The sequence below is a fragment of the Mastigoproctus giganteus genome, chromosome 12, assembly GCF_048544385.1.
Source record: "Mastigoproctus giganteus isolate SK-2022 chromosome 12, ASM4854438v1, whole genome shotgun sequence".
Lineage (NCBI taxonomy): Eukaryota > Metazoa > Arthropoda > Arachnida > Uropygi > Thelyphonidae > Mastigoproctus > Mastigoproctus giganteus.
This window is the reverse complement of record NC_143586.1, coordinates 4,797,063-4,822,979: the sequence shown is the minus strand read 5'-3', so window position 1 is coordinate 4,822,979 and position 25,917 is coordinate 4,797,063. Positions and strand designations below refer to the sequence as shown.

General features: G+C 42.0%; 1 protein-coding gene across 1 annotated transcript in view; it reads left to right on the top strand.

The window, feature by feature from the left end:
• Positions 1-8,968: 8,968 nt before the first annotated feature.
• Positions 8,969-25,917, top strand: part of LOC150076644 (ras-related protein Rap-1b-like) — a 68,652-nt gene continuing 51,703 nt past the window's right edge. The window contains exon 1 of the mRNA XM_090385971.1: positions 8,969-9,201. The gene's annotated coding sequence lies outside the window, so the exon portion shown is untranslated. The remainder of the gene's footprint in view (positions 9,202-25,917) is intronic.

Genomic DNA, 25,917 nt, shown 5'->3' with positions numbered 1-25,917 from the left:
CGTATTTGAGGATTTTTTAAAAATAATTATAAAACAGAAGTTTGATTATCGAAATGGAATAAATAAATGGCTTTTATTTGATTTCCATTTTATAGACTGACATACAACTACTTTAGTATTATTTGAAGTCTGATACTTTTGATAAGGTCGTGTAAATCTATTATAAAAGCAAATGCGGGTTATTTAAGAAAATCTGCTGACAAAATTTTATACTAATAGAAATATCCAAACAGTGCGGGCGATCAATTGCATCTGAAATTATAATCTTTCTGAGGAATAATTTTTATTTTTCCGATCTTGACTGGATGAAGGTGAGTTAAAAATGGTTTCCAAAAAGGAGAAAAACAGAGAAGAAATTAATTGTCGTTGTACGAAGGAGGCAGGGTTTCTGTAACAGAAATCCATCATCTGCGAATTCACTTCCGCATCCTTTCTGCCATACTTTATGAAGATAAATTTAGTGGGGGATTCTTTAGATTTTTGTTTTCTCTTTCCGACAACAACGATTTTTTTCTTATTTGAGTCATTGAGATAACGATTTCCATTTCTATTTAAAAAAAATCCTATTAAGCGGCAACATCCGCCTCCAAGTTCATTTCGCCACTCTAAACGGGTTTTTAGTTCCACCAAAGATACGTACTTTGGTGTCTGGTTACACATTAGGATCGGCACGTGCTCAGCTACTCCCCATCTACGCGAAGTAGAGAAATGTTTGTATAAGCAGATGGAAAACGAAGAATGGAGAAGCAAAGAATTTTTAAGCACTGAAGTCAAGTACAGAAAGAAATTGCTTTGCATTCAGAAACGGATCCGAAATCGATTTGTCTTCAACTTCACTTTGATGTAAACATCTTAAAAATTTACGAAAACCCCAATTTCACTGGGCCAGTCTTTTAATCACGCTTATGTACCAAAATATCCATCGAACTCATCCTTTTCTCCGTTATAAATGAAACGAATTTTTCATAATTGGCTGCCGATTTCAATTTTCAGTTTTTCCCATCCGCCCGTGACGTCAGAACCAACGATATTTTTGATGGACTTTAATTTGCAAAATCGAAATGGTTGCAGATGGCTCTGATGAGTCTGTTGGAGGTTTTAAAACAGACGTTGGTTTCTTATTTATTGAAATAAGAAATCTCCGCAATCAGACACAGATTTGGCTTAATGGGTGATGGCCATCGTGTTTTGCATTGGACATTGAGAAACAGCAACTTCTGAAGTTTACTGTAAAAACCAGCAGATGGAAGGTGCAGCCATCTAGTGGACTCAATGGAAGCTTTAATTTGCCACGAACGGAAATAAATACAAATTGCGTATGAAATGAATAATCGATAAGCTGCAGCCGTGCGTCCATTTGCCTCTGATTGTTCTCATGTAGTCAATTTCCTGCGGCGGATGTTGCCCCGAGAAACACGATACACACCATCGGAGTAGATGTTGTCACTATTCGCTTTCTCATTAAGGTCAGCCCTTTTGTGACACATGTCAGGTTCGGACGGATGTCACCCACTTTGTGTAAAAAAATTGCTTCTTTGTTTGGATTACTCCAAAGTTGGTAAAACCAATTTTAGACGTTGTCTGCTCATCTGTTAATACACGGTTATTTTATTTTATCTTTACCCTGGTTTTTCTCTACCTCCAAAAGTATCTTCGCTTTTATTGAAAAAATCTTCCATTTTTTGCTCACATGTATACGGGTTTCCAAAAGCTAAACAACCACCACAAAATGGAGCACGTTGCCAGAACCCTTCGCAAGAATAGTCGAATTTTGGGCAATTAAATGTCTCTGACAATATTTAATGAGTACCGCAGATTGGAAAATATAAAATCTCTGCCCCACGTAGCAGCCTGAACGCTTTCCTCAGTACTGAATACTGGCTGTTGAGATGGCCGAACAGGATCTCGAATCACCCATTTACTACCTCTAAAGCCATCCTGCCTTCCAATCTCAGTATTCCTCCTTGGAATACTGAGGAGACAATTAACATCGTCTGCTGGTATAGCCCATACGTGCGAGCGTGCGACGCATGGTTATGCCAGATATTATTTAACTCTTCAACAGTATTGCGCCTTTTCGGCTGTACGAGTCATCGGACCCGGCGCTCACCTCTAACATCAACCTTTCACTGACCTTTGCATTTTGCCGTCTGGTCGTTGTTTGACGCCAGTCCTGGTACACTTTAACTACGGTGGCTCTCGAACACCCCACCAGTTCTACCGTTTGGGAAATCGAGGCACCAGCTCGTCGATCTCCCACAATCTGTCCTTTATCAAAGTCCGATAAATCCTTCCTTTTACCCATCACTCTCGGAATTTTACTACCTACTGAACCATTGACATCTTATCTATGTATGGATATAAACTCAAAGAAGGAAGGAAAAACCTGTACATCCTCACCCATCATCCTCACCCGCTTGATGTACATGGATGACATCAAGCTCTACGCGGCAACCGAGAAGCAACTCCAGCAACTACTCCGGATCACCGAAGAATTCAGCAACCATATTAGGATGGAATTTGGTCTAGACAAATGAAAGACCCACGGATTGCACCAGGGAAAATTAGTCAACCGAAATTACCAGCTGCAGACTGATAAAGACATCGAAGCCATAACAGAGGGAGAGACCTACAAATACCTCGGATTGATACAAATACCGTAGCACACGGAAATTAAGGCTTGCCTGACCGAAAAATACCACCAGAGACTCAGAAGCCTGCTGAAAGCAAAGCTGAAAGGAGGAAACACAGTTAAAGCCATAAACACCTGTGCAGTCCCAGTGCTAACGTACTCCTTCGGGGTCATAGATTGGACTAACACCGAGCTGGAGGATATCATGAGAAAGACAAGGACAGTGATGACCAATAGCCGCCAACAGCACCCGAAGTCAGCAGTGGAGAGACAAACAATATTTCGGAAAGAGGGAGGAAGGGGCCGGATAGACCTCATCGAGCAACCAGAAAAAAGCGATTGCTAACCTGAAGGATTATTTCCCGAAACACACAGCAGTACTCCAGCAGGCCATAAGGAAGATAGACAAGCGGTATATAACACTGAACCATACCAAGGAGACCCCTTCCGCATAGATAGCACAAACGAAGCTAGGAAGATGGGCCAAGAAGACACTTCATGGCAGACACTACAATGACCTCCATCGCGATCACATAGATAGAATTACTTCCAATGCTTGGCTCACGAGCGGGACGTTCTTCCTCGAGACTGAAGGATTCATGCTGGGCATCCAAGACCAGGTAATCAACACCAGAAACTATAGGAAATACATCGCCAAGGAGCTCGGAATGCAAACTTTACTGTAGCGCAATTCTCTACAATAAAACGGTCCAGTTAACACGGTCTATATAGAAAATCTAGACAGATCACTCGTAGCGAAGTCCTTTTCACCTCCTTCGAAACAGAGATCAAATGAAATTGCACGGTGATCACTATTTACTAAGCCAGAATTGACTTCCCAGTTCAAATTAGAATCGCACATACGAAGAGATGTCACAGTTACGTCAATATTAGACTCTCCATTTACAGTTGAAAAGGTGAACGGCTTATTTGGAAGGTTTTGAACAACAAGATTATGAGATAATAAGAGGTCTTCAAATTGGTTCCCTCTCACATCAGTATATCCACTGTGCCAAAAATGTGATTTTGCGTTAAAATCAGCAGTCACAATTAGATTATGGGATGCATATCTTAAAACAAATATTTTCCAAAACAAGGTCTTGATTAAAAATCACAAAGCGGATTTTGGAGGAACATCCACAGCTGCTACTATTGTAGTAGAAGAAGGAAACCCCAAAATCTTATGGGCTGCCTCTCCCACTTGTGAGGAATAAAATGGCTCCTGTATACAAACAATATCTATACAATGCTCCAAGGCAATCACCCTTATTTCATCAGAACTGCCCGACAGCGCTGACCATTTATTTGCAAAATTTTTAAATCTCTATGTCCTTGCAAAGCTCCAGAGGTAAAATCAGAGGAGTTATTATCCATGATTGATGCGCATGTTTGCTAATTCCACTGCTCTCATGTACTCGGGACACTTAATGTCCCTTACGGAGTGATTAAAATCTCTGTTTCTTCTCTTACAATTAATACATTGTGGAGGATCCTCCTTGTGAGGGCACTCAGCGAAAACATGACCTCCATTAGCACAGTGACCACAAGAAACAGTCTTGTGTGAACATGACTGCGCACCATGTCCAAAAATCAGACATCTAAAACAGTTGTTGACCACCGTGAATTTCCGAAACCTATGGGAACCGAATCCGAGGAAAATTCTTTCATTATGAAACAAGCACTTATATAATCGAGGGCTGAAAGCAATGACCCAATTAGTTACTCTAGTTCCAGCTGCTGAATTAAATCCGAATGTTACTTCATCTTTTACCTCTTCTTGGGTAAATTCATAATCTTTAAAATTTTATAGTATATAAATCCTCCAGGATTTCGTCCTTTGTAAACTCTTCGGGCACTCCGTATACAAGCACTGTTGGATCTGACATTTTAGGCCTCTCGATCGATAGACCAACCTCCAGCAAGGAAATACCAGTTGATCGAAGAAAGTGTACCGTACTACAAGCACGAACCCCAGGCAATACTAGACTCGAACCCACAAGCTGCACTGGGACTGCGCCATAATAACGGATAGGACAATCCCGCGCAATAGGCCGGACATAACCCTTGTGGACAAGATGGAAAAGGCTACCTACCTGATTGACATAGCGGTGCCCAACACTAGCAATGTCCAGAACCTGAGACATGAGATTAAAGAGATGTGGCATATGCAAGAAGTATCGACCATCCCAATCATCCTGTCAACCATAGATATGGTGCCAAAGACCCTACATAACAGCCTAGCAGCAATAGGTCTTCCAGCCAGAGAACACCTACAAGAAACTTCAGAAAGTCGCAATCCTGAACACCTGTAGGATAGTCAGAAGTTCCTCGACCAACAGGAACACCAGACATTACAACCATCCTGTGTACTTGGTAGCAACACCCGTCACGAAGTGGAATCCCCAATCAGGGAGAAACAATATATATAAGAACAATAATAATAATGATAGAAGGCAACAACAATAATAATACAATGATTAATTCCATTGATGGCAACACGGCAATGAACAGCGAAACCATTGAGGGCGACTGAAAATCATAAATAGAAAGTTAGTTGCTGGTTAACGGGGTTTATGATCACCCCTGGCTTGCAGTATTTCCTCCCTTTCTTAATATGGTGTAACCCATACCTTTACGGCCAGCCACCATTAACGAAGCTGATTGTGGACAGCTGTCGCATTTCTTTTTGTTAAATCTCGCAAGAAGTGAATATTTATTTGCAGAGTAGAGACACTACATTCACGAGTCCCTTCCTCCATATCTGTGCTTTATGTTTTATGTCTGGTGGCGCTTCCACCTGAGTAATTTGCGAATCTGAAATACCACTCAATTTAAGGAGAGGAATCATTTTCTTCGAATACTGCCCAGTAATTTTGAGAAAGGCTGCATTGAACTGTCAGGATTAGTTTTGAGGTATCGTTACTCTCGGGAGATATCCTTTCGACTGGAGAAGTGCGCATCGTCAATACTCGAAGGGGACATTAACGACGAAACGGATAACTATAAACCGGTCAGTTTGATTTCAGTGGTAGGGAAAATCATGGAGAAAACAGTGAAGAGTGCATTGCAGGATCATTTAGATAGAAATTAAAAAGGGTACACGGTATGAGGTGGTTGAGGGTGACAACTTCGGGGTATTCAAAGCTCAGCTGGACCTTCACGAGGAGATAAACACGTAGATGGTTTATTTATTTATTGCTGGTACAAGTAAAGGTTGGGGACTTATTCGTACCCCTCGGCTAATACTAATAATCACTAATACTGCGAAATATGTCACCAGATGTCGCTTTGACTCGCTGTGCGCTTTTGTACCGAGAGATTACGATAAACATGCTACAAAATTGTCATTCTCAGATTCGGCTGCTACAAAATGTCCATTTTGTAGCAGCCGAAGCTGAGAATGAGCCGACGAGGTCACTGACCAGCGGAGTCGCATTTCTCTACGGCAGACATTAATGACCAATTCATAACCACCGAAGCCGTAAACCACCCCTGATGGCGACATTCACGACGTGCCACACTGTGATCGTTAACCCTTTTACATTGTGCAGGCCGCTGCGTATTATCTGACCACGTGGACACGGCCACCCTCCTCTTGGATGTCACGGACATCTGGGGAGATAATTCTCCTCCCCTCTCCCTCCCCTCCCCCTCACCCCACCCCGGTTACTGCAAATCTTCGTCGGAATCACGCGTTCGTAAAGTTGAGTACGGAGGGCATTGGGGCAGATGATTTAACGGGGCTATTTCGGCCCTTCGTGGGTCTCACAACGGCCGCTTCTGAGGGCCTCCGACACGCATTCCGGCAGCCGTTTTCACTTTTCTTACTTTGCGTCATCGGAGATACGTTCTTTTATCTTCGGATGCACTTTTCTGTCTCTTGTTGCGTCCGACATATCAGTTTTGATCGCTCTATTAGCCCCCGTCCCCTCCCCTCCCCCTTCAATCTACTTCCACGACAAACAGCGGCATCTCCCCTAGATATTAAATTTCGTATTAGTGTTGCGAAAGATGAAACCCGGGGCGACTTGTTCGTATTAGCCCCGAGGAATTTCCACTTCGATCAAATCACGCACGAGCCCAAAAATGCTTTCTCTCTCTGTCCATCCTCGTTATATTTTGCTCCGTTTTTTGCACGCTTTCCGAAGTACGCAGACGATAACATTAGCAAATTATTTGTGTCGATACCGCATTACCAAAAGTATTGGGACCAAGTGTGCGTGCGTATCCATCTGTATACACCATCCTCCGAAAAGTATTAGTACACCCATCGCGCAAATTCGTTGCGCTCGCTGCACAAAAGAAAGAAAGAAGAGTTGCAGCGTCCGTCTGTTTGTGGTAACAGCGGCAGTCGCACAAAAGCGGCTTCGTTTTCTAAGAGCGGTGTTAACGCGAGAACTCGCGCATTGGCACAGGCGAACGCAAGTTTAAAAAAAAAAATCAATTCGCGTAATAAAGGCTTGGCACAGTGCGCGTGGGCTTACGGACCGAGCAACAGTACGGGTCGGAATCCCGTGAGGGTGACGAGGGGTCATCCAAGTGGCTTCTGTATGTTTTCGCACGTGGTCTGCAGACCTCCCCGCGACACTGCCAAAAAAGGTCGCTGTTTCGCGTGAATAATGGCGCTCGTGTTACGTGCGGGAGAAGCGACTTTGTTGTAACGACGCGCATCGCCCGAGGCAGCGAAGTCGAGCGGCTTCCGCGACCTAATTTAAGAGTTGGATGCAGAATGAAAATGTCCTGAAGGTGGCGCTGTTTCCTCTTCTGAATAAAATGTACAAACACCAGATGCATTTTTCTCTCTGTCTTCTACTCTTTCAAATGTATACTTTGTTCGCATTTATTTACTTCTTTTCTTCTTCATCTCTCTCTCTCTCTCTTTGTTTCTCTCTATTTATTCCGTTTCTCTTTCTCTCTTTGGCCTTTGTCGCTCTCTTTCCTTTTCTCTATTTCTCCCGTTTCTCTCTCTCTCTCTCTCTCTCTCTCGTCTCTCCTCTCTTTCTTTTTTTCTCTGTTCGTCTTTCTCCATTCTCTCGATTTCTCTTGTTTTTCTTTCTTCGTCTCTCTCTCTCTCTCTCTATTTTATTTCTCCGTCTCTCTCTTTCTTTCTTTCCTTCTTTCTCTGTATTTTTCTCATATTTCTTTTTTTCTTTGTCATTTCCCCACTGTCTATTTATCTTTTTCTTTCTCTCTGATAAGTTTTTTCCGCCTCTGTATTTATCATTCTCTCTCACTCACTCACTCACTCACTAATTCCCACTCTCTCGCTCTCTTTCTTTCTTTCTTTCTCTTTATTTATCCTTTTTTTCTACTGTCGATCTTTCTCTATCTCTTTCTTTCTCACCACTTTCCACATTTCTCTGTCTCTCTCTCTTTTTCTCCCTATTTTATCGAATCTCTCTCTCTCTCTCTCTCTTTTCTTTCTTTCTCTCTGTTTATCCGTTTGTCTTTCTCTCTCTTTCTTTATCTCTATTTTCTCATTTTCTCTCTTTCTCTGTCGGTCTATCTTTCTTTTTCTGTATTTATGCCGTTTCTTTTTTCTCTTTTTCTTTTGTCAATCTTTCTTTCCTTTTCCTCTGTTTTCCCGTTTCCCTCTCTCTCCTGCCTCCCCCCTCTTTCTTTCTTTTGGTCGTTCCCCACTCTTTCTCTCTGTCTCGTTTCTCTCTCTCTCTCTCTCTCTCTCTCTCTCTATTTCTCCGTCTCTCTTTTTCTTTCTCTCTGTTTATCCCGTCTGTCTCTCTCCCTCTCTCTCTTCCTTTCTCTCTATTTTTCTTATAATTCTTTCTTTATTTCTTTCTTTGCCAGTCCTTTGTCGTTTCTCATTTTTCTCTTTCTCTCTATTTATCCTATTTATCTTTCTATCTCTCTTTTACCGGTCTCTCTTTCTCTCTATTTTTCCCGTTTCTATTTTACCCAATTTCTCTCTCTTTTTCTTGTCATCATCACTTTTCATTTATTTTCGTTCATTTTTGTTTCTCTTTCTTTCTTTCTTTCTCTCTTGTATTCTTACGCGGGTTGTTGTGTCCCAACCCCAACCCCCAGTGGTCATTTGTACCTCAATCCCCTTCTGATTTTCGATCACTCATTCCGCATGTAAAATTGTCGAGACCACTCCGAAGGTTAGTGTGACGCTGTTTGAATACCCTGCGTGACCTCTACGAGGAGTAAAACACGTCGTCTTCATCTGCACGGGCAAGCGAAAAAGGCTACGGCGGGGGCGCTTACGTTGCGAGCGAAGGAAAAGTGTCGACAGTCACACACACACACACGCGAGCCAGGGAACGACGCGCAAGTGTTCAGGTATTGGGACATCGGCGCGTGCGTGCAGTCCGGGCCTGCATACATAGGCGGGAGATCCTTGCACGCGTCTTCGAGGTGATGCCGTCACTTTTAGAGCGGACGATCGGCTGGAAAACAAGCTAGCTCCTCGGACCACGTGCTGGGCGCCCTTTTTTTCTCTTCGGCCACACCGCTATGGACTAACTGTGTCGACCCTCCCCGCAGCAGCCTTTACAAAAGCTACGTCGGACCCGGGAAGCGCTGAAAAGTGCATTTCGTCCACGACCGAGGTAAGCGATCGCTTTTATTTTCTCCCGCAGACGTACACGAAATCCACGGTTCTTTTGGCGGTTTCCATTTCACCGGTTAATTGTTAGGACGCGTGCACGAATTCGATTGTCGCTTTCCTCGCGGACGAAATAAACTTCCAACAATGAGGGAGTTCAAATAGCAGACGACCAGGGAGCGCTTCCATTGTAATCTGATCTGAACAATTTCCGTTCCGTTTTTCTCTAAAAATGTTTCCTTTTCCACCATATTTCCGTTTCTTTTGTTTTGCAACTAGAAACAACAGAAGGTGAAATTTTTACTGCTCTCTCTCTCTCTCTCTCTCTCTCTCTCTCTTTCCAAGAAAAATCAAACGCCGCCTTAATCGTTATGGACGAATCGGCGCAAAGGACTTCGCACGATAATCTTTTTACCCCTTCACATTTCTTTGGCGTGGAGAACTTGAAGTAAAGAAGGTGGATAAATTTAACGAATATCATTCTGCAATTCATGTTTCAACATGTTTCTTCGTAATCTGTGGATTTCTCTATTTATTTTGATATTATTAGTAGATACGTGACTTGATAGATATATGCGCATTAATTAATTTTCTAGCTTTAGTATTTGCATAATTCATCACAATTTCTTTTCCAGACAACGTATTAACTGGGCATGCGTAGTAATAGAAACAAATCGGTTTCTTAGTATCGTATTTTAATTCTAGGTTTTCCCCTGCGTAGAAACAAATACTCTACCAGATTTATAAAAACATTTGACGAATTGTGGCATAATTAAATTTGATTAACCGGTAAGCGTGTCTTCCGTCGTAGGCGTTAAACAATGCGCAGCTTTCCTCTAAGTCTACTATACTGCATGTATTTGTAAAATCTGCGGTTACTAATTCAGTTAGAACGTTTGTATTATCATGGATCACATATTCAGGCAGTCAGCGTCCCTTTAAAATATTCCCATTAATTAAAGCTAAAAGGGACCCCGCCGTTTCATAGTAATTACAATCATTGTTTTTCACTCCCTGCACAAAAAGCACCGACTTGGAATTTCTCCTTTTATAGACTTAAGCGATCTCTGGCGAATGCTTCATGGGTTTCGTTAGTTGGAATCCCGAGTTTTTCATCCCGCAAAATAGACACACTTTTGCAAATAGGAAAATTGCTTTAACTGCCTTTACTCAAATTCCGCAAAATCGAATTCGAAGATTTTTACTCTTCAGTACTTCATTAGTCCATCGCCAGGTGGCAGAAGCTACCTGATCAAATTTCGATGGGTGAATGAGGGAAATTACCCGCAGAATGTGCAACAAATATTGCAAAGAGAGAGAAATGGACTCGCACATTATCTTTCTGTGGCAACCGCCGTTTTGTTTATGTTTAATGGTGCGGAAGATCGAAATGGTCTTCCGAGAGAGCGAGAGGGACAGCAGGGGGTGGCCCGCTGAGCGCGAGGGGTGTGGTTATGTGAGCACCGCTACTTGCATCAGCGGCCACCGAAGTGTTAATGACTTGGAGTCGTCAAAATGACCCGAAAAAGAGAAATGGAATAGATGTTGCTTCTCTGGCAATTCCGATCGAAACAACCCCCCGCTTGCGTTGCTGGTCATTAGTGGACGGGAATCTTCGCATCATTTCCTAAAGCGCGACACCATATCCTCTTCTTTCTTCTCTTTCTCAAATGTTCTTCGCCATCGAAACAACAGCGTTCTTCCCAATGTTACCAAAAAGAGAAAAAACGAATTCTCGCATTTGAACGCGAATCTCTGGAAATCCACGCCCTCAAAGCGAATTTCACCAAAGCCAAAAATTCTTTATTCTGGAATTTTTGGGATTTATTTCTAGCTCTGATAATCCTCCAGGTTTAACACCAGGTGTCAGTAGATGACTAGAAGGAAGATGAGTAATATATAATTACAGAGTGGCACCATTTGCTTGGTGATAACAAACCACTAACTCCATCTGGTATCAGCACAGACCTTTAGCGCAATACCCTGACAATTAATTGTCCAAAATAGCTTTTAAGATAACAGTATGCTCGGGATATCGTTGCTAAGGAACGGACACTTCATCAATTCCCTTCGCAGTTCAGCAATTAAGAATTGTTAAACTAAACGTTGTTCCCAGGACGCTGACAAACATGCCCGCAATGCATCCGGGTACTCATCGATAATGGTTTATCGCCAAGATAGAGTGCATTTAATTTTTGATAACTACGCATACTCAAAGCACTTTGGAGCCTTATGGCCTTGGTTACCTGGCTCAGAAACAACCGATAACTGCATTTGACACTTGCGACAAAAACCTGATATAAACATCAATTTTCATTAAAGATATCCAAAGCTTTTGAGAGTAGTGTAGGCTAAGATAATTACGGGTACTCTTCGAAAATACCAAAAATGTATTTGAGGATACACTACCCTTCAAAAAGTATGGAAACGATACTCTATTAAAATGAGTGGCAGTGAGGCCGAAGTGAACCTACATGTGTTCGTATGCTTTTTGGAGGGTAGTGTATTTGTACGTATAAATATCGATTAGAGATGCTCTTTGAGTTCTGCCGAAAATTATCAGCCAGCGGAAATGCACTGATAGATTCAAGAGGGGGGACTGGGGGCAGAAAATTTGAGGACGCTAGTGGGGAAATGATGTTTGCCCTATGATGGTGAGATCACGTGACATTATAATCAGCGTGAATACATAAAGGCGTGAGCGAAAATGGTGGGAGAAAAATTCTGTCTCTGCTTGATATGAAACTTGCTGACGACGATGTTGTGGCATGAGAGGTACCCGGTACAAAGGAAGACAAATGTGAAGAGATCTAAACTGCAAGGAGAAAAGTGTGAAGAGGTTGAAACTGGAAGGAGGAAGGATCGAAATGGAAAAGAAATTATTTCCAACCCTGAATCGTAGTAGAGATACAACGTTCATCCACCCCCAGACAAAAATCTAGATGGCTTAGAAAGGGCCAAGAAACATACATTTCATCACTGTTGTTCAACAACTAAGAATTGTTAATTACCATCCACAAAAAGGGCCACCAGCACTAGTAGGCCCGGTGATCTAGATGGCTACTTTTTTTGCACTACTGCGACCGATCCATTGATCCAGGGAACCGCTCATTGGAGGGACGGGGGGCGCTGTGTAGTAGCAAGGTGGAACTCCGTCTTGAATTGAAAAGTGCATCTTCTAAGGTTGCAACAAATCGTTTTGCAGAAATTGTAGATTGACTTGTCAATTAAGACAACCCTCAAAAATAAATGGACTATAGAGTGGCATGGGATTCATTTCCAACCAACATTACATAACTCGATAATTATTGAGAATCGGATCCATGTTCATAGGAGCCCGCGTGGATACCAAAGTTGGTAGAATCGCCATCTTCCCCACACCGGGTGGAAAAGATCTGGGTTCGAGTCCCGTCGATGAAGACAGAAATTTTTATGCACCTTTTTCACAACGTGGCTGAGTTAGTCGGTCTCAGGCTAGGGTAGCGTGGTTTTTCATCCAGGAAACAGAAAATATAATTTACAGACAGTGTACAGGGAGCAATATGGCCTTAGTCGCTGATGCTCCTAAAACTACATGTTCCTTTTATTTTTTTATTATTACAAATTGCCTTAGAAATGAGCTTCTGAGGTTAAGCCATGCCTTTGCGGACCATCCTGTTTACGTACTTAGCAGAACGTTGGATATTCATTACCTCGTGGAATCCTGAGGGAGGACTTTGGAAAAAGCATTAAAGTGTAATGAGAGACAGAACAAGTTGTTTTGCACTTTCAGCGCTCCAAGTCTTTTGCCATTTCTGCAACTGTCAGCGAGCAAAGTAATGTCCCACTTCTTAGAACTCAAAGAATAAACCTTTGGCGTGCATTCCTGCACTTCGCACGTAATCTAACCAAGATGGCTTCTTCATACGGAGAATATAAAATTCTTATCAGCTATTCGATCGTAAGACGCAGCGGTGGAGACATAATTTATCTTATCCGAGCACCGCTTTGTGTCTTCTTCTTCTTCTTCGTGTACCATCCTCTGGTCAACGACCAAGTCGTGGCTTTTGCAGTTGGCACGGTGCCAGTTGCGTGAACAGACCCCAAAATCTCGCGCACTTTTCATCAAGCAAACTTAAATTGTTCGGCTTTCAAAAATAACACTTCTTAATGCGTGGCGATGGATTTTTTCCTTCTGTTTTTTAAAACGAATCCATCAATAAAAAATTGCTTTGTTCTTTCAATTATTTCCTCCTTTCTTCCTTAATATTTTTAACTTAATTTTTTTTTTTTTTTTTTCAAGTGGACTCAGAGGAGATTCTTTTCTCCTAAGTGCACAAACTTAAACAAATTATTCTCGGGAACAATTTAGTTAATGATAATCAAATGTCGACTGATAGAAAGAATAAAAAAAACCTGTAGAAATGGTGAAAGAAAAACGAATTTTTGTTCTCAGAAATTTCTTCATGAATTATTTATTCACGCCACGAAAGTACGAACTTAAATGAGAGAAAGAGAGCTGAGGGGGAGGGGGGACATGAAAGCAAAGAGAAGAGAACACAGCTAATAAGAGCAAGGAACGGGGGGAAGGAAATTGAAAGAGAGATAGAGATGGGGAGGAAGCGTCTTGTCGTGTTTGAGTTTTCCCACTGTCGCATTTCTCCTCCTCATTAGCTGTTTTCAGAAGTGTCAATGGGACCACCCCTACTGTGGTCTGGCGCTTCGCAAGTGGAGTTCGTTCTGAATGATTCGTGCGGAGTTTCAGGGACGGATCAAGGAGAGCGCGTGTCTCCCTTAGCGACATTTAACAGCGATCCTCATAAACCTCCACTATTACGAGACCATCGACAACAGCGCTCTCAGGTGGCGCTGGAAAAGAGGACAGGGGTTGACGGAACATGCGGGCTCAGGAAGGGACAAGGTCACACGGCTAATTAATTTAGCGGCTTCCCCTCTGATGATTGCTCTGTCCAACCAACCGCTGTCAGATGAACAAGTTGACAAATGGAGCAGAAGTAATTTGAAAGAGGAAGAACGTCCCGCGATATCTGAGCGTGCTTTAGTCGATGGTCCAAAATGAAACGCCCCCCTGGTAAATCATCTTCGTGAGACTTCCGTTAACCTTCTGTAATCTTCTGCATTTCATTGCTAGCACCCTATTTTTAACAACCCACATTTTAAACTCAACCGATGACTCTTAAGAAATTGGTTCTGGGATCCATATTTAATGCATAGCATCCCATTCTGGTGAAAATGGATAGTCCTTCTGTGCAGGACTAATGATCAAATGTACTGTATTTACTTTAAGTAGCAAAAACATCGATGACTCATCTCAACGCACGCCCAACAGAGGTAAATCTAACTTATTTTGATCTTTATTATCGAATCAGGACACGAATTAGGCTTCAAAATGTTTCTTATTTTTTGAATCATCGTCCACAATTGACCACGACAATTGTCCAACTTATATGTACAATCTGATGTCTGTGGAATTCTATAACGATGTGTACATTCTTAATATTCGAGCTGGATCTTTGATAATTTTGGCTGAAACACAGTGAATTCCTCCTTGGAAACATGTCTTTTACACATGCATGGTTCGTAAATATTGTCCTCGGGATGAGGAGGAACCATTTTGACTGGTCTTTTTTTAGTCTAAATATTGATGACGTCAACTTGGTCATTTCTTGCAAACAGAAGTTTCTCTAAGACGGTATGATTCTTTGAGAATAATGGAGCTCGAAAATGTCGTGTTCCTGTTTCTCTATAAAATGGATCCGAAGCAGGTGAATGTGTTACATGCATAGCTCAGTTGTCACAGAATACATTGATCCATGGACAGAGATTTGTTCTTGTAGCATGTGGATGTTGGGGACTAAATCTCAAAGGCATAGAATGGTTGTAGCTTTTCGGAAACTGGAGAAGCAGCGTATGTTTTCCTTTTTGGTCTGTTTTTATGAAACTACAGACATGAAAGGTATTAGGACCTATCGCATTGTAGCGCATGGGTTGAAAGATAAAAGACAGAAAGTGCTAATTAACACTAGATGTCAATTTCTGTAGAATGTAAATTTCGGAAAACTGCAAGTACAGAATCATTCACGGAAGCAAGTTTATTTATTTATTTATTAAATCTGTTTATTGCTCTGCCAAAGAGCCACCCCCTGGACAGCTAGAAGCTAGGGGGGTGATATTACACACAGAGGTTAAGACAGGGACATGTGCCTGGCGGTTACATGGGGCCCATGTATGCTTAACATACTATACATAGCTGTATCCAAAATTGAATCCTTCCACCATTAAATATCATCTCAATGTCATATAATTCTTTCTTTCCTGAATTTATTCAAAGTAACCACTTCCACAATACCATATGGTTGCTTTTTCCGAAGATCAGTTACTATCTGGCTGAAAGAAACTTTCTGCACATCTATTCTGCTGACATCCTTTTTCAACTTAAATTTATATCCGGTTATGAGTATTGTTTGAGCAAGAGGAAGGATTCCATCAGCATTGAGCAAGAGGAAGGATTCCATCAGCATTGAGCTTACTCAATCCATTCAAGGTCTTAAACACCTTAATCAGATTTCTTGGCAGGTGCGTACTCTCCAGAGCTGCAATTTGCAGACTTGTAATCGAGCAGGACTGTTGTAAATTTCTTAGATGATTGTTTTCGACAGCAAGTTCTAAATGGGAACGTTACCAACAGCAAGTTTTAAATGGGAAGTATTCAGGGAAGAAATCAAAGGAGCTACTAAGCTTTTCACATCGACAAAGAAAAACTGTTCGAGGCTCAGGCCCAAATGGATGTCAGACGAACCATTGAGAAACATGGCAGAGAAGAAAAGTGCATGGGATGCATATAAATTATCAGTGATACAGAAGCCTATAGTACATGTAAATCAGTCTGCAATCAAGTTAAAAAGAAGGTTAGGCAGGCGAAGGGAGATTACCAGAAATCTTTGGCAAAGAATGCCAAGAAAAGCTGTAAAGATTTCTATGCGTATATTAACAGTATAAAAAAAGGGATTGAATCACATTGGGCCACTTGATGTCTGTGGGTTAACTGTTGATGAGCCTACTCAGGTTGCAAATAAATTGAATAGGTATTTTGCATCTACAATCACACATGAGGAATTCCTTAGGGAAGGGAATGACTGTAACGAGAAACTAAATGACTTTCTGATAACTGAAAGGAAAGTGAAAGAGAAATTGTTGAAGATGGACATAAAAAAGGCACCTATGATGGCTGGAATCTATCGAAATGTATTGAGGTATGGAGCTAAGGTGGTATGCTGACCCTTAGCCATAATTATGAGAGCATCCTTGCATTCAGGGATGGATTCCTATGGACTGGAGAAGTGGGAATATATCCCCAATTCGTAAAGGGTGATCAAAAGGCGACATGAGTAATTACAGATTTGTTAGTTTAACTTCTGTTCCGGGGAAAATAATGTAGGCACTGGTTAAAGAAGTAATGCAGGACCATCTCGACAAGCATGCAAATACTGAAATCACAGCATAGATTTGTTAAGGGGCGATCTTGTCCAACTAATCTGATAGGGTACTATAATGCAGTGAACAAGAAACTGGATGGAAAAATAATTTTTACATCTTATATAGTTGGATCCAACTTGTACTACTGTACAAGTTGGAGCAGTATGGCATTAAGGGCAAGTTACTGCTATGGATAAAGGGATGGTTAAGTGGAATAAGACAGAGAGTGGTTATCAATGGGCACTGCTGTTTGTGAACAAATGTTATTAGTGGAATTGCCCAGGGTTCAGTGCTGGGTCCATTGTTGTTTTCGATATTTATCCATGATATTCATGAAGGTATATCAGGTTTAATGTCTAAGTTTGGAGATGATACAAAGCTTGGCAGGGTGGTTAACGATAGTCAGGGTGAGCTACTGCAACACGATCTAGCAAAATGGGGCTGATAGACTGAGAAACGCCAGTTGAAATTTAACATTGACAATGCAAAGTACTGCATGTGGGTAGTAACCCCAGGGTAACCCATTAACTGTGTGGTACTGCACCAGAATAGTGGAGAATGAAAAAGACCGGGTCATTATGCACTCAGACATGAAATTCTCTGAGTGCAGACGTGCTACCAGGACAGCTCATGTGGTTTTGTCAATGATATACAGAAACTTTGCTAGCAGGGTTAAGAAGGTGATTATACCTTTGTATAAGCCCGTGGTTAGGCTGTATCTTGAGTACCGTGTATAGGTCCGGATGCACCGCTGAAAGAAGGATGTAGAACTGCTGGAACAGGTGCAGAGAAGGGCAACCAGACTAGTGAAGGGTACAAAGAGATACTCTTACCTAGAAAGGCTTCAGGTCTGCAAATTGCAGCGCCTCGGGACTAGGCACAGGCGAAGAGATCTGATTGAGTGTTTAAGGTCTGATTGGATTCAGTAAGCTGAATGTGAATGGCATTTTTTCACTTGCTGAGACCACACTCGAGGGAGCATAACTTCAAGTTGAGGAAAGATGGTTGCAAGGTAGTTGTGCGGGAGTTTACTTCAGTCAGCAGATGGCTGATTGTTCGCGCCTCCATCTGTTGTTGTGGAAGTGTATGGGATAAATAAATTCAAGGAAGAACTAGATAAATTCTTGGATGGTAGGGATGAGTGAACTGTTAGGGTTTTTTTGGCTAATGCTATATAAGCTGCATCATTTTCCATTATAATCTTGAGAGAGGCGGCAAGCGAGTGCATTGAACCACTGAGGCTGGTTATGCGAGCATCACTAGACTCTGGGGAGATTCCCTTGGATTGGAAAAGTGCAAATGTATCTCCCATACATAAGGGTGGCTCTAAAAGTGAAGTGGGAAATTATCGACCTGTCAGTCTGACTTCAGTAGTAGGGAAAATCATGGAGGCATTGATCAAGGGTGGAATTCAGGATCATTTGGATCGAATTGAAATTCTCAAGGATACTCAGCATGGTTTTGTAAAGGGAAAATCATGTTTAACAAATCTGGTTCGCTATTTCGAAAGGGTCACTCACGAGCTGGATTTAGGGAATAATTTCGACATTGTTTATTTAGATTTCAGCAAAGCTTTTGACTCAGTCCCACATGAGCGGTTGCTTTATAAGCTGGAACAGGTTGGAATCACTGGGAAAATCCTTAGATGGATAGAAGGATGGCTTCAGGGCAGGAGGCAGAGGGTTGTGATAAATGGCTATTCCTCAGATTGGGTTGATGTAAGAAGTGGGGTTCCCCAAGGATCAGTATTAGGACCACTGTTGTTTTTAATTTTCATAAACGACATTGATGAAGGGATAGAGGGCGTGATGTCTAAATTTGCAGATGATGTTAAAATTGGTAGAGTAGTTAATGATCACTGTCAAGCTGAGCTTCTTCAGAGAGACCTAGATAGACTTCAAGAATGGTCAGAAAAATGGCAGCTATGCTTTAATCCAACAAAGTGTAAGGTATTACACCTGGGAAACAGTAATCCCAAAATAACTTATTCACTTGATGGAGTTCAACTAAACCGAGTACTGGAGGAAAGGGACTTGGGTGTTACGATACGGTCAGACATGAAATTCTCTGAGCATTGTAAACAGGTTGCAAGGAAGGCCCATGGTGTCCTATCGATGATCTATCGAACTTTTGCAAGTAGAGATAGGGACGTGATAATCCCATTATATAAGGCCTATGTTAGACCACACTTGGAATACTGTGTTCAAGTATGGAGACCGCACCTAAAGAAAGACATCGAGCTTCTTGAAAGGGTGTAACGAAGGGTAACTCGCCTGGTGAGATCGGCAAAAGGGTGTCCTTATGAAGAAAGACTTCGAATATGTGGGTTGCAGAGTTTGGAAACTAGACACCTTAGAGGAGATTTGATTGAGATGTTTAAGGCTCTGAGAGGCATCAGTAAAATGAATGAGGACGAAATTTTCAAGATTATAAATGATGGTAGAACTAGGGGACATAAATTCAAGTTACGCGGGGAAATGTTTAGATTGGACTGCAGGAAGTTCTATTTTAGCCAGCGAGTTATAAATTACTGGAATAAGTTGCCTTCATGGGTGGTAGAGGCCGACAGTTTGGGGAAATTCAAAGGTCATCTGGATAGTACTTTCGGGTAAGGGAAGCGCATAGGATGATAGGATTAATTTCCTTTTTATTTAATTTTTAATTTCATTTTATTATTTTTATTTCTTTATTAATTATTATTATTTATTTATTTAATTTTTGTTTTTATCATTGTTTTGTTCGGATTTTTTTTTTTTTTTTTTTTGGCTGGTGCAGCATAAGCCATAGGCTTTCTTGCACCATACGGCCGTTACTAATACTAATACTAATACTACTAGTACTGCTACTACTACGACTACCACTACTCTCTTGGTGAGAGCACTCTTTCTTTTCCTTCACCAGTCTCATTGTTCTTGTCTACATCAGTTGCAACAAATCTACTTCCTTTCTAAAATGAGGCCTCCTGACCTACATTCAAGACTGAAGATGAGGCATAACCAGTGCTTTATAAAACGGAAATCACTTCTGTTAAGATTATTCCTTCCCTAATTATATTAGGATATCACCTCCTTATCCCTGCTGGCAAAATTCATGTATATCAGTGACAAAATCCCATGAACTGGCCTTACAGACTGTCTGCGGTACTCAGAGATCATCTGACTGCACAATTTACCCCCAGGTCTTTTCCATTTTCCGCTACCTGGAGTATGGTACCACACAATTGTTACGTTAATCTACGATTATTGCTTCCCATTGCAAAAATCTCAGGCGTCCATTGCATTTTTCAACATTAAACTTCACGTGCTTGTCACTTCTCAGCCCATCTGCCTAATTTTTCTAGCTCTTGTTGCAGTAGCTTTCCCCTGACTACTTCCATTAATTACCCTGCCCCTCTATCATCTTCAGACTTAAAAATTAAGCTTAATATGCGTTCATCAGTGTCGGCAAAGGGCCCAGAGTTAAACCCTGGCAATTTTCACTAATAACATTAGTCCACGAAGAGCAGTGTCCATTGATTACCACTCTGTCGTCTCACACTTAACCATCCCTTTATCCATTGTAGCAACTTGCCCTTGATGTCATACCTCTCCATTTGTACAGCAGTCTTTCACGTGCAACAGAATCAAAAGCTCTCCTAAAATCCAAACTTTTTTTTTCATTCCAGTTCCTCTGTGACCACATCGAAGTATCCAATGAAATTGGTCAGACAAGACCCCCCTTTAACAAACCCATGCTCTGTCTTAACTATTACTGCAGTGTTGTCTAGATGGTCCTGCAACGGCTCTTTAACCTGTGACTCCACTGTTTTCGCTGAGACAGAACAAATGATAACAGTTTTAATTATGATGTAAAACTAGCATTTGTAACATCAGGGGTCAGCTTGAGACTTACACTTGGAGGGCGGTGATAATCCGATCTGGGAAGCTCTGCTAATTCTTTCTCGTGTCGTTTAGGGAGAGGTTTTGAAATGAACGGGTAATAATCTTAATCTCGAGTGAGGTCAGGATAAAAGGTAGTAATAACTGTTTCCTTTTCTATCCAAGACATGAAGAACATCAGAACAGAGGACATTAAAATTACTTTTACAAATGATGCTTGTAACACCCGAAATTTTTAGCGCTCAGAGATCTGATTAATAATTAAAAAGGAAAAAGGGGCTGCGGAGCAAAGATTTGATAAGACCATACTTCTTGTATGTCGATTAATTGTGTGCAGTGGTACAGCACGTTAATTATTTCTGAATAATTGTGAATGAAAGGTCTGATATTAGATATATTGGACGATGCAGATTTTGAGTGAAAGAGCCAATCTCTGTCGCGTTGAGCTTAAAGTTTTCTCGTTGTGCGCATTTCTCCTCCTTATTTGTGTGTTTGCAGCAGTCATGAAGTTCCGGTGGGCCTACCCCACTGTGGTCTTCGCTTGTAAAGAGTTTCGTTCTTAATGCTCCCTATGGAGTTTCAGGTACTGGAACGTGAGGAGCGGATGTCCCACGTAAGACATGCGCTCATCACTTAAGATATTTAATGGCGATCCTCATAAACGGCCAATATTTGCCATTTATGAGGCCAAGGTCGGGAGCGCACTCGGGTGCGCGGTTAAGAGGACAGGAATTGACGGGGCACGCGGGCTCGGTCAGTTCTGCGACGCAATTATTCAGAATTGTATTTTTTATTTTGAGTCCACCTGTAGATTTATTAGGGTACAATGACTTTTTCCACTCAGGAATTTTGAAATATTAATATATTTTTATAATATTAACTAGGGGGGGGCTTTGCCCCCTGGTCGCTTTGCTCTTCAACCACCGCGCACGCTTTTCTACGTAAAATGTAGAGGTATGGCGGAGTCAGTCAAATCTTTTCTAAGTAAAAGACACACCTGTCGAAACGTTCTTCCTCCCCTTTTTACAGCAGCTCCATTGGAGAGTCAAAAATTGATCTCACCATTTCCACAAGGAAACTTAGCCCTCTAGTCTCCAATTGGGAAGTCATTCCCAACTGGCCAATTAGCGATCACAGAGTTATCCTGTTCTTCATAACATTAACTACAGCCATAAACACAAACGAAACTAGGATTCCGGACTTTGTTAGATTTTCCATCAGAAATGTTGACTGGGAAGCTTTCGAAAGATCTATTGTCTCAGACTTCCCTCTCACGGATCCAACCCAATACAGTGTCCGCACTGCTGACAAATTAGTTACCACCCCGCAGCAAGCTGTCCTGAAGCCTCTTATAAATCTGCCAAGAAGAAAATCTTCCGTCCCACTGTATGCCCTTGGTGGACTCGGGAACTCACCTTGCTTAGATGGTCCGTCCACCGAGCTCGCCGATTTTACCAGCGACACCGTGACTGCCCAGTCCCAGAAGTAGCACGACTATACAGCGACTACAACTCTAAGAAAAATGAATACACAAAGGCTATTGCAGCTAGGAAGAAGGCAACATAGTCTGACTTTGTCAGAGAATCTGGTACGACGAATCCGTGGGGCCTAGCCTGCAAGATCATGCGGGACAAAGCCTACACACCGGACATCTTCAGCACAGTGATTGCAGCCTCCCGGGAGACTTCCAACTGGCAGGACTCAGCCAATCACATCCTGGATAAGTTATTTCCACCAGACAACACTGCTCAGGACTTGCCTGAACATACTGCTATTCGTACTGCAAACAACAGTTATGAATCAGATGAAACCACAGAACCTTTCACCTTGGAAGAATTATCAGCAGTTCTCCAAAATATTAACATCCAAAAATGTCCAGGATTAGATCTCATTGAATACAGTTTCATTCTCTGTCTTCACAAGCTTCGGCCAGAGTATATACTCTTACTGTACAACAAATGTCTTCAGGAGGGATGTTTTCTTGTGGACTGTAAGATCTCGCTACTGAGACTAATTTAAGAAGCAGCACAAAAACCCTACTGACTCGCGCTCTCATCGTCCAATGTCGCTACTTGCAAATTTTGGCAAAATACTGGAGCGGCTTATGGCACTCAGGACCACAGCTCTCTTTCAAGCACAGAATCTCTCTCTTCCCCTGCCAGTATGGATTCACTCCAGGACGATCCTGTGAGGAGGCTCTCTTCGATCTAGTTCTGCACACAGAAAACTCTGAAGCAAAATTTGAACTTGCCATCTTCATTGACTTCGAGGGCGCGTTTTACAATGTCTGGTGGGGAACTGCTCTGGCACGAGTCCGGACAGCCTCCTGTTCCAGCCATCTCTATAAACTTTTCCAAAGCTACTTTTCAGATAGAACAGTAATTCTAAAGTCAAAATATCATCATGTCTCCAGGCCAATCACCCGGGGGTGCCCTCAGGACTCAGTCCTGGGACCTCTCGTGTGGAATATGATCGTACAAGACTGGCTTTCCCGCTCCTTTGCCAATACCAAGGTTGTTGCTTTTGCGGACGATCTCACGATAGTGGTGTCCGGCCGCTCTCGCAAAGCCATAGAAGACAATGCTAATCGGGTCCTTGATGACCTCTCTTCCTGGGCTGCACTAAATAAACTACGGATAAATTCAAGCAAGACTAAAATGATACTCTTAAAAAATAAGCTGGACCTCAGGTGGCCTCCGCAAGTTAAAGTCTCTGGGGGTACAACTTGCCATTGTCATACAGACCACTGTGCTCGGGGTGGTTCTGGATCACAAATTAAGCTTTCACCCCCACCTCATCCATCTCAGCTCCAAGGTGAAAAAATTTTCAGGCTCAATCATCAGAATCACCAGGAACGAATGGGGCCTGTCCAAGCGGTCGCTTCAGCTGTACTATAAAGCCGTCTTATTTCCGATCGTGACGTATGCTGCAGGTGCTGGGTTCCACCGAGCTAGATTGGTAAATATGATAAGCAAATTAGGCTCTATATAACGGACAATGCTTCTGGCTACCCATAGGGTATGCGGGACAGTACCCACTGCTGCTATCCAGATCTTAGCTGGGACCCTTCCATTGGACCTGTATGTAACCTTCCGTGGCCTGAACTTTAGAATAAACAAGAAAATTCCGACCAAGATCTTTTGGACATTGAGCTAAATCTGAACACTAACCCTAAGGCAGAGAAAACACGCTGTTATAATGAGATGATAAACATCTGGAAGACAAGATGGGACACTTCCACCAAGGGAGCAGTTACAAGGAGATTCCTGCCGGATGTGACTTTCCCCTCCCCTCCCCTAAGTCAGCGCAGAAGTGGATCTGTCTAACTCTTGAGACATCATTCCTGGTCACTGGGCATGGCTCATTGAATGAGAAGCTCTTCCAACTAGGCCTAATACCCATAGACGTTTGCTACTGCGAGGCCAAGGAGAATTGGTTCCACCTTCTCTTCGAGTGCGCTCTCTACGAGGACCTGAGGCAAGACCTAGCAAATACCATTCCTCTCACTGAAAACCAACTGGACATTCTGTTACAGACACCACAGAATCTTGCTGTCTTCCAGAACTTCTCGACGCAAGTATTCACGCGCAGGAAAGCCTCCTACAGAATAACGCAGGCTACGAATGGGAATCTCCAGACAGCAGCTTAAAAATTTTACTTTACTAATATAGAATTTTTAATTATCTAATAATTGTTTTTATTTTATTAATCATTTTGTTTATTTATTATTATTTTTTATTTTATTTTATTTATTACTATTTTTTTTCTCATTTTCTCTTCGCGCTCTGCACTAGCGTGCTTTTTTTTTTCTCCTCATTACTCCTTCCCACTCTCCACTAGTGTAGCTTCTCTCTCTCTTTCTTTTTTTTTTTCTTTTTAATTACACCAAGGGATTTTTTTTATTTATTATTTTTATTTATTTTTTATTTTTATTTTTTATTTCTCTCTTCCTCTGGAATGGGCCCCCAGAGGAACCTGACCCACCTTTTGACAACATAAGGTGAATCAGAGTCTCTTTTGAGAGAGTACGTGTTTTGCTGGGACTGGCCCACCTTCCCGTGGTGTGGACGAGTACCCAGAATCATCTGTCCAGGTGACTGATGCTTCTGGGTAGCCAAGTGGCCAGAACAGAACAACAGAATACACACACAGAATACACACAAACTACGTCACACACATATCTGGCCCATTTGTAGTGATTCTGTTCTTCACAGAGATACGAGACGGAGTTCAACAGACGTTCTAGGAGCCGCCCTTTACAAAAACACATGTCCACCTCTCCTCCCCTTTTTACTCCCATCCTTCGGCTATCTCCTTCACTCATTCTTTTTTTTTTTTTCTTCTGTTCTCCGTCAGGAAGCCCAGGCGACCGCTGATGGAGAGCAGTCAGAGTACTGTGGATAGCCTCGTTCACCTTCCACTAGTGGTCGCGGGCAACGTGGAGTCCCACTAGGGGCCGTGCCGCCAAGAAGCCAGCACAAACAGCAGAACCCAACACTAAACTACACATGCAACACACAACACTTTTCTGGCTTTTACAGAGGTTTTGTATTCATCACAAGAGTACTGATGACACAGATGTTGGACACCACACGTGGCGCCTTACCCAACCACTATGCCACTGTGATCGATATCTAATCAGGAAATGACATGTAATTATTTACTTGTGCATTTGTAGTGACGTAATTGCCCTTGTACTATGTGACTCGCATTCATCTTCTCCCACTGGCTACCCTACCCCCACCACGCAGCATTCTCAAGGTCGAATAAATATCACTATGTAATTATTTACTTGCGTTTACATAGGTTTCTTAGGAAAAGGCCTTCTGCTTCGGGTTCCATAATGCACGCGGAATATTGTTGCATCCCAAAGAGCAGGACTAAAATATTTACAAACTCTACAAATATTTTAAATATTTACAAAATATTAAATTATTTACAAACATACAAATTATATTGGCTCCCTTATTCAGCTGAAATTACAATGGAACATCAAATGATGTCGGGTGTGGTAATGCACGTATTAGATAGTGAAGCAGGTGCACGAGGATGGTGAATGTTATAGAGGCAGTTGTCTTTCAATGGAGGACAACAATGTACTGGTATTGATAAACTGATCCATCGTTGGGATAAGTGCATAAGTAAAACATAAGACTTTGTGGAGAAGTAGTGCATGCTCACTTATTTCTTGGGGTTTAATTTCAACTTCGTATTATTACACATCATCGAGAGAAAAAAAATGTTACCTTACTTTTCGGAAGCCCTCGTATATACGATAATCAAGTTCCGGACTGGTGCAATAAAACGCAAAGTGAAAGAGTTCAAAAAAGCTTGGCTTTTATTCGAAGTAATCACCATCGGATTGA